Here is a 13,893-nt window from a genome sequence, read left to right as displayed (position 1 = left end):
GCGCATGCGGCTGAGTCGCATTTTTGCGTGCGTAATAGAGACGCACTTTTGTGTACGCAGCTAACGTTAAGTCATACGGTTGTGTAGTAGTCGCATTATTGTGTATGCGACTAGTCGCACAATAGAGTATATGTACTTCCGGTAGTGCTGCCACGAGGTTTAAACAAAGCCATTGAGTTTACATTTTTCAGTTGTTGCCAATAACTGGGTTAACGTGTGTTTTTCTGCGCAGGAAAAAAGTGTGTAACTGTGAGTACTTGTTTAGGGTGTAACACGGGACCTAAATGTTAAGGGTAACGTTGGACCCTTAAGTGCTAGGTGCAGGAGTTGGCCTAGTGACTCGGTAGCAGCTTACCGTTTACTTTACACAAAGCAGGTGTATGGGTTGTTATTTTTGTTAGGGTTCGGCTCCCAGTGTGATTATAGTGTTCAGTAATCAATGTGTATGATCTGTTAGGCTTATTTGAACATTATAATTGAACCGCAGAGGGTGGAGAGGGTGGATGAAATCAATTGGAAAATAAAGGGTACTTTGCTACCCCCTAGCAGTTGAAACGTAGTCAAAAAGGGATTTTCTGCTTGGGAGCAGCTTTTCTCCCATAGATGAGTGGAGACATCTAGAAGTCCTCCATAGAGTTCGTGGATACACCCTTTTTCAAAGGCGTCCGGAGGTAAGTGAAAGTATTTTGATTGTCTTTCACCAGTTTAAATTTTTACTGAAAAAACGTAGGAGTTGTCCCAAGATGGGAGCCACGCAAACAATAGAAATGTTAGACAATGATGTGCTGCTAATGGAAGCGCCGCTTGGTTCAGCCCATCGTATTATGCATACTAAGTACGGTGCTTATGTAATAAGGTATTGTGACGTATGGTATAAAATAACGATGAAGAGTGTCAGACCATTTCCCAGAATTGGTAGTTTTATTAAAGATGTATTGTATAATGTCCGGGATCACATCAGTCTGATGCTCTCTCTCGAGAGAGAAATAGGTAAAATATTATGAATGTTTAAAGTTGTGGCAGCATGAAAGGGATCCGTGGCTTAAAAATATGCAAGCGACGCAAACTAGCGCTGCGAATGCTTTGTCAGAAAATACACCCACGGCGCTAAATTGCAATGCGTGCGAGCCGCAAAATGGCGTGCTCGTGCGGCAAGGTATCATTGCGGAAGGTATTGCCAGTAGTTCATGCACACCACCGCCACCTTATGTGGATGGGGGTGCAGGTACAGTTATTGAAAAAACTCATAAAAATGTAACAAGCAATTTGTACCCTCTCTTAAGCAACCATAAAGAAAATGTTTATGATGTGGATGATGAGCCTGTTGTAATGTCTGCCGTTTCCCATGCTGTACACATGTTAGATGCTGCACCATGACAATCACAAGTGGTGCCGCCATCTCCATCGGTAACAGCACGGGAAGTGCTAACACCCTCTGCACCCGTAGAGGAAGTTGTTAATACTATACGTTGCAGCAACAGACTAAACTCCCAGCCAGGTAATAAGGTCAAAGGTAGCAGTGCTGCCGGTCTGCATCCCATTCGGACAATAACTGTTCCAAATGGAAATGCGGATGCAAATGGAGTAGTGCCCATGAGGGAAGTGGTAATGCATTGTCCTTGGACAAGAGCGGAACTAAATTCCATCATGAATGATTTCCCCGATCTAAAAAAGGAATTAGCCAAATGTCAAAGATTTTTGAGGAATTTCGGTAGTTCTCATGAGCCAACTAACAAAGATTGGCGTGTGGTGTTAAGGGCCTGTCTACCACGCAATATCGACGTGACACAATTTATCCCGGATTGTGTATTGGATGGTGACGTTCCCAGATGAAGTGTCCTGTATTATAACTCAATTGGGTGTATATTTTCCAGTAGTAGTTAACTGGAACAAAATTTTCACTATAAAACAAAAAGAGAGTGAATCTGCAGAAGACTATTGCACCGAGCTCTGCAGGCTATCACCCAGTACACTGGGTTAGAAAATATTAAAGATAGCACTCACCACAGGGGAATGATTGTCACTATACTCATGGATGGCCTTAAAGAAGACCTAAAGACCCGGGTTCAGACCTCACAGCCTGGCTGGAGGGGAGTCACAATAGATACCCTCATAGAATCCGCCATAGAAAATGACAAAAACATCTCAAAGAAGAGAGAGACCCAGAGCATGAAACTAATGGCTGTCAGTATTCAAGCTCTAGAAGAAATGACGGTAACATCACAGCCAGCAGACACACCTGCACCCACGCACACACCTGCACCTGAACAGTTACATGTCCTCACCAATCCCACACCACTGCACACACAGCCCTACCCCACTTATCACACACAGCCACAAGTCCCATACTACCCACAAACTCCATACCCCCCACAATATCCTTTCCCTCCATACCCTTACCCATACCCACCACCTTTCCCTCTTGCTCAACTCCCACAACAATCCTTTCATCCAGCCCGCTCACAAAAATGTTTTAACTACACCCAAGTGAGACACCTAAGTAAGTACTGCAAAGTGAAGAATGTAGGACTCCCAAACCAGATAGTAACAGGAAACCTCCAACAGGCACCAGCTCCAATTGTGGCCGTTAATGCTTTATTGGAGGGTGGGAGCCAACGCTAGGAGTCGGGTCATACTTGTGGTCTGCAGATAGATTGACGGGAAGTACTAGGGAAAAACTGGTAATGGTAATTGATGTAACTGATACCCAATCTCTGTTCTGCTTTCTTCCCTGTGCCCTAACACCCTGACTGTCAGTATTTTTCTTTTCCCACCTAGGGGAGGTGTACAGTACACATTGGCACGAGTGTCCCATGGGTTCATAGACAACCCCAGTATCTTCTCCAAAGGCCTTATATGACTGTTTACAATCTTTTCAACCTGCCAATGGATCTGTTCTAATGTAAAATGTGGACGATTTATTGTTGTATTTAGGTCATGTTTAAATGATATTAAACTGTTGTGCTTTATCTCTCACACACAGGACACAAGGTCGCTAAGGACAAATGGCAGCCATGACAGGCTAAGGTCGAATACTCGGAATACTGTCCAACCCAAGGGCCCAGGCAATATTTAGAGCAGTAGATATTGATAACAGAATTTAAATTGCAGGAATTTGTGTACAAATACAGTATCCCTACAATAATTGAACATAGGATGGATACTCATTTCACAAGTAATGTCTTTTATAACCTGTGTAAGGTGATGGGTATTAATATCAAGATCATCCCAGGCCATCTGTCTACCTGTCCCCCTTTGAGATACTGTTTAACAGGCAGCCTCATGTGAAAATATGATAATGAGGTTACTGTGCAGTGTCTCACGAAGATGAGTAAGAACAACAGGAATTGAAAGTGTTATTAACTAACATGACTGAAGCAAACTCTCATGATGTTAAACCTGGAGAATCCATTATGATCCAATAATTTCTTATGTTCAGGTTGCCTGACTGATTGGTGGAAAGGTCCGTGTCTGACGTTGTTGACAAGGTACCACATCCTCAAAGGGTGGCCGGGGAAGATATGTGGATCCATTCCACTCACTATAGGGAGGTTAACCAACCGGTGGAGATACAAGGCGGAGACGAGGCCGATAACGTGGATCTGTCGATCGCAAGCTTGTGCCGGGAGGATTAAAAAGGTGACAGTGAGAAACTTGAGCTAAAAGAAAACTGTAGATCAGTGTCGCAGCAAGGGATTGTTCTGCTGTGTTCATTTTTGTATTCTTCCAGAGTTTCCGTCATCTTGGTTTGTCTGGGGATTTCCGGTTCCTGTGACGGAGGATAGATAGAGGAGATGGGAGCTGATGCTGCTGTTAATGGAGTGGAACCGAGAGGAGGAGTGTTATACCAAATCAGGGGAGTGTCTGACCAATTTTAGTACAGTAAATTGTTGTGAGATATGGATACCAATAATAAGGAAGAACTGTATTACAATCCTGAGTTATAATGTAATGTATGACAATGTAATCTGAATTTGAATAGTTGTGCATAAATATATCATTTAGGTTATTTTAAGTCATCTTAGGTAACGCAGTCCCAATCTCCTTTCCAAACTTCCTTTATAGGCTAGATGAGTTCCCGCATCCTGCCAATGATCCCTTGAGGATCCGCAGATGGCGTATAAGGGTTGTTTTACCCTTCTTGGAGATGCATTATCTAAATGGTTCAAATGACCAAACTGTGTCATACCATAGTAACAATAAATGGTATATTCTCATGCATGGCTAAACAGGTTCAAAATAGTTTGTGATAGCGTCTGATTGGCTATCAAAGGGTGGAACTGTCAAAGCCGGATAATCAGCTGAGACAGAATCTGTTTACAATCGGAATCTGCGTGACGCCATCTCACGAATGGCCACAAGACTCCATCTTAGAAATAGATCACACAACGCCATTTTGTCAAAACCACAGAGTAACAATCTTCCCCAAACCCATACCGAAAGTGTTTAACATACATAAAAAATGACTTATTAGCATTAGAACACTTTTTAGTAATCCTTCCATAAATCATGCCCTGATGTACACAAAGCCCATTCTGGGGACAACCTTGATACCATAACAAACACAGTATACTAGGAAAACAACTAACAATACACCAGAATACTGTGAGCATATTGAATTTGTCTGAATCCTAAACAGGTTTTAGTCTCACTATCAGACAGAATGGCCCCAGCTTCACAGCTGAGGGTCTTCACCCTGTTTGAGAGTGAAGCTCACTGCCCATAACACATTTGCATTGCAGTTTGAAAATGTTAGTAAGAAATGATATATATATATGTATATATGTGTGTGTATATGTATATATATACAGTCAGGTGCATAAATATTGGGACATTGACAGAATTTTCATATTTTGTCCTCTATTCACCACCACAATGGCTTTGAAATGAAACAAACAAGATGTGCTTTAACTGTAGACTTTCAGATTTAATTTGAGGGTAATTACATCCAAATCAGGTGAACGGTGTAGGAATTACAACGGTTTCTATATGTGCCTCCCACTTTTTAAGGGGCCAAAAGTAATGGGACAAACTAAACAATCCTAAATCTAACTTTCACTTTTTAATACTTTGTTGCAAATCCTTTGCAGGCAATTACAGCCTGAAGTCTGGAACGCATAGACCTCACCAGACGCTGGGTTTCATCCCTGGTGATGCTCTGCCAGGCCTCTACTGCAAATGTCTTCAGTTCCTGCTTGTTCTTGGGGCATTTTCCCTTCAGTTTTGTCTTCATCAAGTGAAATGCATGCTCAATCGGATTCAGTTCAGGGGATTGACTTGGCCATTGCATAACATTCCACTTTTTAGCCTTAAAAAACTCTTTGGTTGCTTTTGCAGTATGCTTCGGGTCATTGTCCATCTGCACTGTGAAGCGCTGTCCAATGAGTTCTGAAGCATTTGACTGAATATGAGCATATAATATTGCCCAAAACACTTCAGAATTCATTCTGCTGCTTTTGTCAGCAGTCACATCATCAATAAATATAAGGGAACCAGTTCCATTGGCAGCCATACATGCCCACGCCATGACACTACCACCACCAGGCTTCACTGATGAGGTGGTATGTTTTGTATCATGAGCAGTTCCTTTCCTTCTCTTCTCTTACAATCACTCTGGTACAAGTTGATCTTTGTCTCATCTGTCAATAGGATGTAGTTCCAGAACCGTAATGGCTTTTTTAGATGTTGTTTGGCAAACTGTAATCTGGTCTTCCTGTTTTTGTGGCTCACCAATGGTTTGCATCTTGTGGTGAACCCTCTATATTCACTCTTGTGAAGTCTTCTCTTGATTGTTGACTTTGACACATATACATCTACCTCCTGGAGAGTGTTCTTGATTTGGCCAACTGTTGTGAAGGGGCTGTCATCCTCCACAGTTGTTTTCCGTGGTCTTCCGGGTCTTTTGGTGTTGCTGAGCTCTCCGATGCATTCTTTCTTTTTAAGAATGTTCCAAACAGTTGATTTGGCCACACCTAATGTTTTTGCTATCTCTCTGATGGGTTTGTTTTGATTTTTCAGCCTAATGATGGCTTGCTTCACTGATAGTGACAGCTCTTTGGATCTCATATTGAGAGTTGACAGCAACTGATTCCAAATGCAAATGTCACACCTAGAATCAACTCCAGACCTTTTACCTGCTTAATTGATAATGAAATAATGAGGGAATAGCCCACACCTGTCCATGAAATAGCTTTTGAGTTTATAGTCCCATTACTCTTGTTTGTTTCATTTCAAAACCATTGTGGTGGTGAATAGAGGCCAAAATATGAAAATTCTGTCAATGTCCCAATATTTATGGACCTGACTGTAAATATATGTATTAAATCCATCGCTGTTTATTAGCTGCATGCGTGCACATCTGCCCCAAATCAGATAAACCTAACTAGCATCTTTTCCCAAACCCCTAATACTTGCATAATGCATACTCACACAAAAGGTTCCATAGCTTTAAAGTATAAGATCCAAGTTTTATTCATTTATTACAAATGCTGTGAAATAAAGACTATTTTGGTATCTAAGGTTTAATACGTGATAAGTAAGCCGTGTTTGGTATTATACTGATCTGCACTTTCTCAACAGCTTCCCGGTATCATCGGTATGAAGATCGCAACATGCATTCTCAACTTATGGACCGTAGAGATATAAAGCACCAAAATGTATCTTGTGAAACCAACAGCCTAGATTTGCATGCAGGGGGAATAGAGGAGGCAACAAGCTGTTAGAGGCTGTTCTGTGTCCATTTGAATCAACCTGTTAAATATCCAGTAACAGATGCACCCGCACTGGGAACCAATGGGATCAGCAACAAACCTCTCTATTGTGTTGTCTTTTTCTGTAATGGTATAAATGTGTGTGTTGTGGAGTCTTCTTGCTGATTGCTGATTGACGGAGGTTTCTTGCTGATGCCGGTATCTGGTCCAGAGCGCGTGCGTATGTATGACTGTATCTTGGGTCTGTATAATTCTTTGCACTAAATTGTACTTAGATCACAGCGTGTAACTGACTGTACTTTACTTGAATAATACTTTGTGCTTTGGAAACACATGTTCAAGGTGTAAAGTCTTTATTTTACTGTATGACTGCGTACACAAATAGCGTCAATTTTAGAGGTTTATAGGCTGGGTTTAGAAGGTATAGGTAGGTGCGTATAGAGGTTGAAATCCAGTATCCTTACAATAAACCTACCAGTATATTTTTGGAGTGTGGTAGGAAACCGGAGTACCTGGAGGAAACCCACACAAGCACAGGGAGAATATACAAACTCCACACAGTTAGGGCCGTAGTGGGTATCGAACCCACAACCTCAGTGCTGTGAGGCAATAATGCTAATCATAACACCGTCTGTGCTGCACCGAGCAAGCAAAATCTAGTCATACATGACTGCATAGCATGTTATTCACTGACTGTTTCTGCTATATTGATAAAATTGGTAACCACCTTCATTAAACTATATAGCAGATTACACTTTTCCCAGCTGTAGTTTTTTGAAGGACAGACTCTCTGTATTTCTGAGCTCTGGTTCTTTCTGGACATGTAGCTTTAATTGACCCTGCTAGGGAAAAGATGGGGCCTCAACCAGTGCTAAAGTACAGGGAAGTCACAGAGGAGAAAATAATTAGGAGTAAGGTATCAACATTTTGAAGGGAAGGTCAGGTTGTGATATAAGTACCATGAAATCCAAACCTTGTGAAAGGAACAGACTATGGGCCTGATTCAGCAAGGAACACACGCTAGCAGGCGCACGCATCCAGCCGCTGCGAGAATATGCTAATCAGTGCATACGCACGGAGACCGCAGCACAAGAAGCAGACACCCAGCAAAACATAAAGCCACCCACCTATGCCGTGATTGACAGCGTAAACATCGGGATCATTGAGTGCCATCGAAGCTGCATGTAAGCTAAGGGTAGACCTGACCCTGCTGCAGGATTTGAGAGATTCCTGCACGCAGAGAGGCGTCCAGTTGCGTGTCGCGCCGCTGAGATTAATTTATACATGCCCCTGTAACGATGTGCGAATGCACAGGCACACCTGTGTTCAGCCAACCACCCCCTGTCACCACCCACAAACGGCACTTCCTGTCAATAAACATCGAAGGTCTCTCTGGGCTCTCTGCGTACTCTGAGAGAGCCTTTACCGTACTCAGCAACCTGTTCGCGCACGTGCAATGCAATGCATACGCAGGTCGCAAACATCGTCTCACACTGTGCCCTCTCTCACTTGCGTTCCTTGCTGAATCAGGCCCTCAGTATGGATCGCTACTGCAATCGCAATAGTGATTACGCATGCAGTCTCACTGCGAAGATATGCTAATGTCTGTGATCCCTGTGCCATACGCAGCCTAACATAAGGACACCCACCTTACCTTACATACATCCCTAATACTTAGCAAGACTGCAGAACCATTGGTAACATAGAGTACCATCACAGTCTCACGCACACTTGCACAAGGTCTGACCTTACTCAGGAATTGCTAACCTTGTCGCAAGCAGTAAGTACACAAGCTGCGTATAGCATCGCAGTGGCTAATTTAAGCATGCCCAAGGGCGCCGAGAGGAGGGGCAGGTACAATTTGCCCGGGCTTTCAGAGAGGCCCAGCGGGGGCCCGGGTCCAGCGCTGCCCCCCCTCCCTTCCTCCCCCCCCCTTGCAGCATCCCAGCACACAGCGTGTGCTGGGATGCAGTGGGAGATTGTTGTGGCTGCTGCTTAGCAGCCACGAGCAGTCTCCTATGCTTGAGGGGGGGAGTGATCACACTGATCATGCCCCCCCTGGCTTTGCGCCGAGCTGAGGGGCTCAAAGCGCCCCCTCCCCAGGGCGCAGCGCTGCTTCACGGCACTGCAAAAGTTTTTTTTATTTGTTTATTTTTCAAGGGGGCGTGGCCACACCTCCCACGATTAGGCCACGCCCCCTCTTTACCGGGACCCTGCGGCGCTCTCTACAGCCCTGAGCATACCCCTGTAACGGCGTTCAAATGCACTGGCACACCTGCGTTTTGCTGACCACCCCTTCGTCACCACACCCAAACGGTACTTCCTGTCAATCACTCTGCGATGGGTCTGCGTTGTCACTGCAGTGAAGTGTTCACGCACACGGACTGCGATGCATGCGCAGAACGCAACACTCATCTGATTGCGTGCGTAATCGCAGTTGTGATCCTTGCTGAATCAGGCCCTATGTTGTGAAGGAGACTAGTAATATATTCCATGGAGCCACAAATGGAAAGTAGTTATTTTGTTGACATTAATGCTGTCGTCAGTCATCTTGTCCTCATGTTTTACAATTACTGTATATTTAAAGTTATAATGCCAACATGCTTAAAATAACATTACAACCATTTTGGCATTGTCCCGTCATAAGTGTAATAAGTAGCATTACTGCCTCTTAGAACTGAGGTCGTGAGTTCAATTCCCACTACGGCCCTAACTGTGCGGAGTTTGTATATTCTCCCTGTGCTTGTGTGGGTTTCCTCTGGGTACTTCAGTTTCCTCCCACACTCCAAAAATATACTGGTAGGTTAATTGGCCCCCAACAAAATTTAACCCTAGTGAAAATGTGGTAGGGAATATAGATTGTGAGCTCCACTGGGACTGATGTGATTGGCCAGATATTCTGTGTAAAGTGCGGCGGAATTATGTTTAACTGTTAATAAATAAATAATGCTGTCAGCATTAATGTTGACAATAAGTATCACACACAAGCTATATTTTATTCATAACCACTATGAGGTCCTTAGCCACTGAGACTTGACCATGTTATTACAAATATGTTGAATCAGTCTAACCAAGTATTTATTGACCTCAGGAAAGGGCTTATAATAAAATGGAAAGGGGGTTGGGAAAAAGGCAGATGGAGGTGACCCTCACAATAAGATAGAGAAAGCTGAAATGGCTGGGCACTCTCACCAGTTGTTAAAACATGTGCCTACACGTACTCCAACAGGGGTAGATGGCATGAATTTTAGCAGGTGCGATAAATCAACAAATTTAAAGTTTCTTTGAGTTCTCTTTGATAGCCATCCTGATAGAGGATTTAGCTACATTGTGGTGAATATTCAACTAGACCTACTTGTTCAACGAGGACCTTATATCTCTCACAAGGCAAGTTCAAAACTTTTTCCTGGGCCCTGACAATTTTCAAACACAGTATGGTAGAGAAGGAAGATAGCCCCTTGTTGTTAGGATTATAGTACATATCCTCTCAAAAGGTGTTAAAGTTCTGAGGACTACGGACTTGATTTGTGACTGAATAAATCCCTTAATATGGATATAATAAAAAATGGGGAAATTAGGGGAAAAGGTGTCTATATGTAAGTCTTATCTGGTCTAAGTTGGCGAGGGAGCCAAGGTGGGAATCTAATCCTCATGCCAGCTATAGAGGCTTTTCTTTTTTACTGATTTACCCTCTCATCCTCTAGGGGATTAAAACATGCCCATCGACAACCCTACTGGCATTGCTACCTCTAAACTCCTCATACTTGCTTTCTCCTGTGGTTTCTCCAAGCAGACATCATCTCCCACCCTTGGACACTGCCTAGACCTTGTGCCTTACCGCTATATAACCACAATCTCCTTTCATTCAACTTCACCTTAGCTCCTCCATCCCTACCTGCACCTGAATACGTACGCACACAGCAACACTTGGCCTTAACCCAATCCTTTTCTCAGCCTCACACTTTTACTTTCTTTCACTTCAAATACTCTTATCTCTTACTTTCACCTTGTCCTAATGCTGATATCTCATTCTACAAGGCTTCATTCATAGAAGCCTTAAGCTGGGTACACACTGACATTTGATCGGTCAATATATCTGGTGCCTGTCGGCCAGTCTGTACCAGCGATATGTCTGTGAACGACTTCTTTCACAGACATATCGCGTTGGCTGTGCTGCAGATGGACAGATATATCTGCAGACATATCTGTCCATCGGCAAGTGTGTATGGGCGATCTGCTGACCGCATGCAGCAGCAGCTTCCCTCATTGTTCATGATTTTACCACCTACTGCAAAGGCAAATTCAACACCTTCCATCAAGAATTTTTTACTAGATCAGTCACTGAACATTCTCCGCTCACCTACCCACCCTCTGTTGTTTCTTTCTTGTTACTAAAGATGAGGTCTTCATGCTTCTTACTCTTCCCTCTCAACCTATCCTCCCAATACACTGTTAGCAGGGGCATTTTAAGAGAGGAGAGGGCCCGTGTGCAGACTCAGAATAGGCCCGTACCTCTCTGGCAGTGCAGTAGATTCTGGCTTGGTGCCAGAATCTACTGCCCATGCATGGTTCTCCGGGAAAATGGCACCTGTGCTTTTTCCCGGGGACATCTCTACTGCACATGCACAAGTCAGTGGGAAAATGTCCTCCTTCAGCATATGCTGCGCAGGGCAGGCACACCTCTTCACCAGGTCAGCTCCATCTCTTCTCTCTGACTGATGCTGGGAGGAGGAGTGATGAGCCTGCTGGGACATCTCCGGAACATGGCCATACCTCCTCCCAGTATCATTCAGTGAGGAGAGACGATGGCAGATGTGCCTGCCCTGCACAACACACTGCTGAAAGAGGACGCAACCACGGTGTCAGGGTTCTGGTATTCTGTAGATCTGGCACGGGGTCCAGGGTATTAACTGAGGAGTGCAGGAAACAGGGAGGCTTCAAGATACCAGGACTCATAATAAGGACAAAGAACTACTCCAGTGACAAGAAGAATCTGAACTTAAAACAGTATAGTACTGAGAGTCTGGACTTGGGAACCAAGCCAGGAATCGGAGTCTTATGTAACCAGGGAAGAACTAATGAAGCTATATCCCTGGTACAGCTGTGACTCAGGACCTGGACCATAATCTGGAAGGGGAACTCAGGATAGAGAGATACTTGAGGCACACACAGTACTGAACCCATGGGAACGCCTCCGTCTGGGCAGCCACGCCCCCGGCACGCCCACCAAAGGGTGCGTGCTGTCACTCACCATCGACAGCACACCCCCTTTGGTACGAGACCTGGAGCGACGGCTTGCCCGTCGCTATCTGGGTCTCGCGCATGCGCACGACGGAGCTGGCTCCGTCGTGCGCATGCGCACTGGGCCTACATCGACCCGCTTGCGAGAGCTCAGTGGCCAGGAAGATGGTCGTGCTCATCAATGGTCATTTTTTTTTTCGGGGAGCGGCCTCCTGGCCGCTCGCATAGCTGTGGTTGACCACCCACAGCTATTGCGAGCAGCCAGGACGATGGTGGCGATGGTCAAGATCAACGCGACCATCGGGCTTGCAACAAAACCCTTGTGGTAGGGTCTCGCGGCCGCAGGCCCCAGAGAGCTATTGGCTCTAATAGAGCCAGAAGCTCTCCCACTGACATCACTGGTGATGTCAGTGGGGCCGCCCACAAACGGCAGGCGTTCGCATGGAAACGCCTCCATTTGTGAAGCCACCCCCCGCCACGCCTACAAAACGGGGCGAGCTGTCGATCAACATCGACAGCCACCCCTAATGTAGTGAGCCACGGAGTGAGTGCTTTTTGCGCTCGCTCCGGGGCTTGCGCACGCCGCGCATGCGCACTGGGCCACCATCGACCCACTTGCAAGCGCTATGCGCTCTCGAGCGGGTCTGAACCAGGCCCTGTGTGTACACACATTGAACATGTACAGTAAGCACTCAGCGCTGCATGCAAATAAACCATCGCCATCGGCCCCAGGGATACCATCGATGGTGGGAAACCATCTGGTTCTCTGCTATTGATAGTAAAACTATTCAACATCGGCCATAAAACATCAATGTTTACAGAACATTGATGGTTGATGGCCATCCCTAGCAGCCACTGCAGCAGCGTTACAGGCTGCAAGGTGACGTTCCAGGCACCCTGCTAGCCAGATACAGGCCTTGGGGCAACGATGGTGCTGTTCCCAGGGCCTTGAGCATACTTGCCTACCCTCCCGGAAGTCGCCGGAGACTCCCGATTTTTCGGATAACCCCCCGCACTCCCAGAAGGGTAGGCAGTTCTCCCGCATTCTTCCTAGTGAAGTGGGCAGAATGGGGAGAATATTACCAGAGATCGGCAGGTCCGTACGTTGGGGAAAGGGCCTAATGACGTGATTCTATCCGGAATTTGCAACAAATTCCCGTGAGGGGCGGAGCTTAATGATGCGATTTGGTTGGCCCTTGCGCCCTGAGCAACAGCATAGCTCACACACCCCTAGTTACGATTCTGACAGTAATCCTCCCACTAGTGCCTAACCATAATTCTTGGGTTGGGTATGGGATGCTGGCAGTCGGGATCCCGCCTGTCAGAATCCCGACACCAGCATCGCGAGAGGGCTAGCATACCGACGCGTTGTTCAGTATGATAGCCCTCCCCCTCTCCCTACCCTAACCCTCCCTCTTTGGTGCATAAGCCTAGCCTCCCTCCCTAGTGCCTGAACCTAACCTCCCCGATTAGTGACTAACCCTAACCTTCCCCCTAGTGCTACTTACCTTCGGCATCCTGGTGGTAGGGATGCCGGTGTTGGTATTGTGAGAGGTGTCGGTATTCCGGCGCTGGTAATATAATCGCCGACATCGCAGCCACAAGGATACTGACTGTATCTCCTAATTCTCCGCAGCCAGTCCATGCAGAATATCGGCATTTCACATGTCAACATTGTAAATTTGCCTACATTCTACAGATGCCGACATGTTCAATGTCAACATTTCAACAACGTGAGCATTCTACATGTTATATTTCACTGATGTGCCATGTTGGAAATCCATGTTGGATTTCACCGATCCTGAGATGCCGGGTTGCAGGATCGCAAAATTGCGCAAATCCGTCTCAGATGTACAGGGTGCATTTACTTTATAGGCACAACTATAGTATTTTGTGGTGGTGATTATAATGTGACAAACTGTACATTATGGACATTTTGTGA

This window comes from Taudactylus pleione, unplaced genomic scaffold (genome assembly GCF_031769625.1).
Source record: "Taudactylus pleione unplaced genomic scaffold, aTauple2 ptg000018l, whole genome shotgun sequence".
Taxonomy (NCBI): domain Eukaryota; kingdom Metazoa; phylum Chordata; class Amphibia; order Anura; family Myobatrachidae; genus Taudactylus; species Taudactylus pleione.
Note: the sequence above shows the minus strand (reverse complement) of the source record.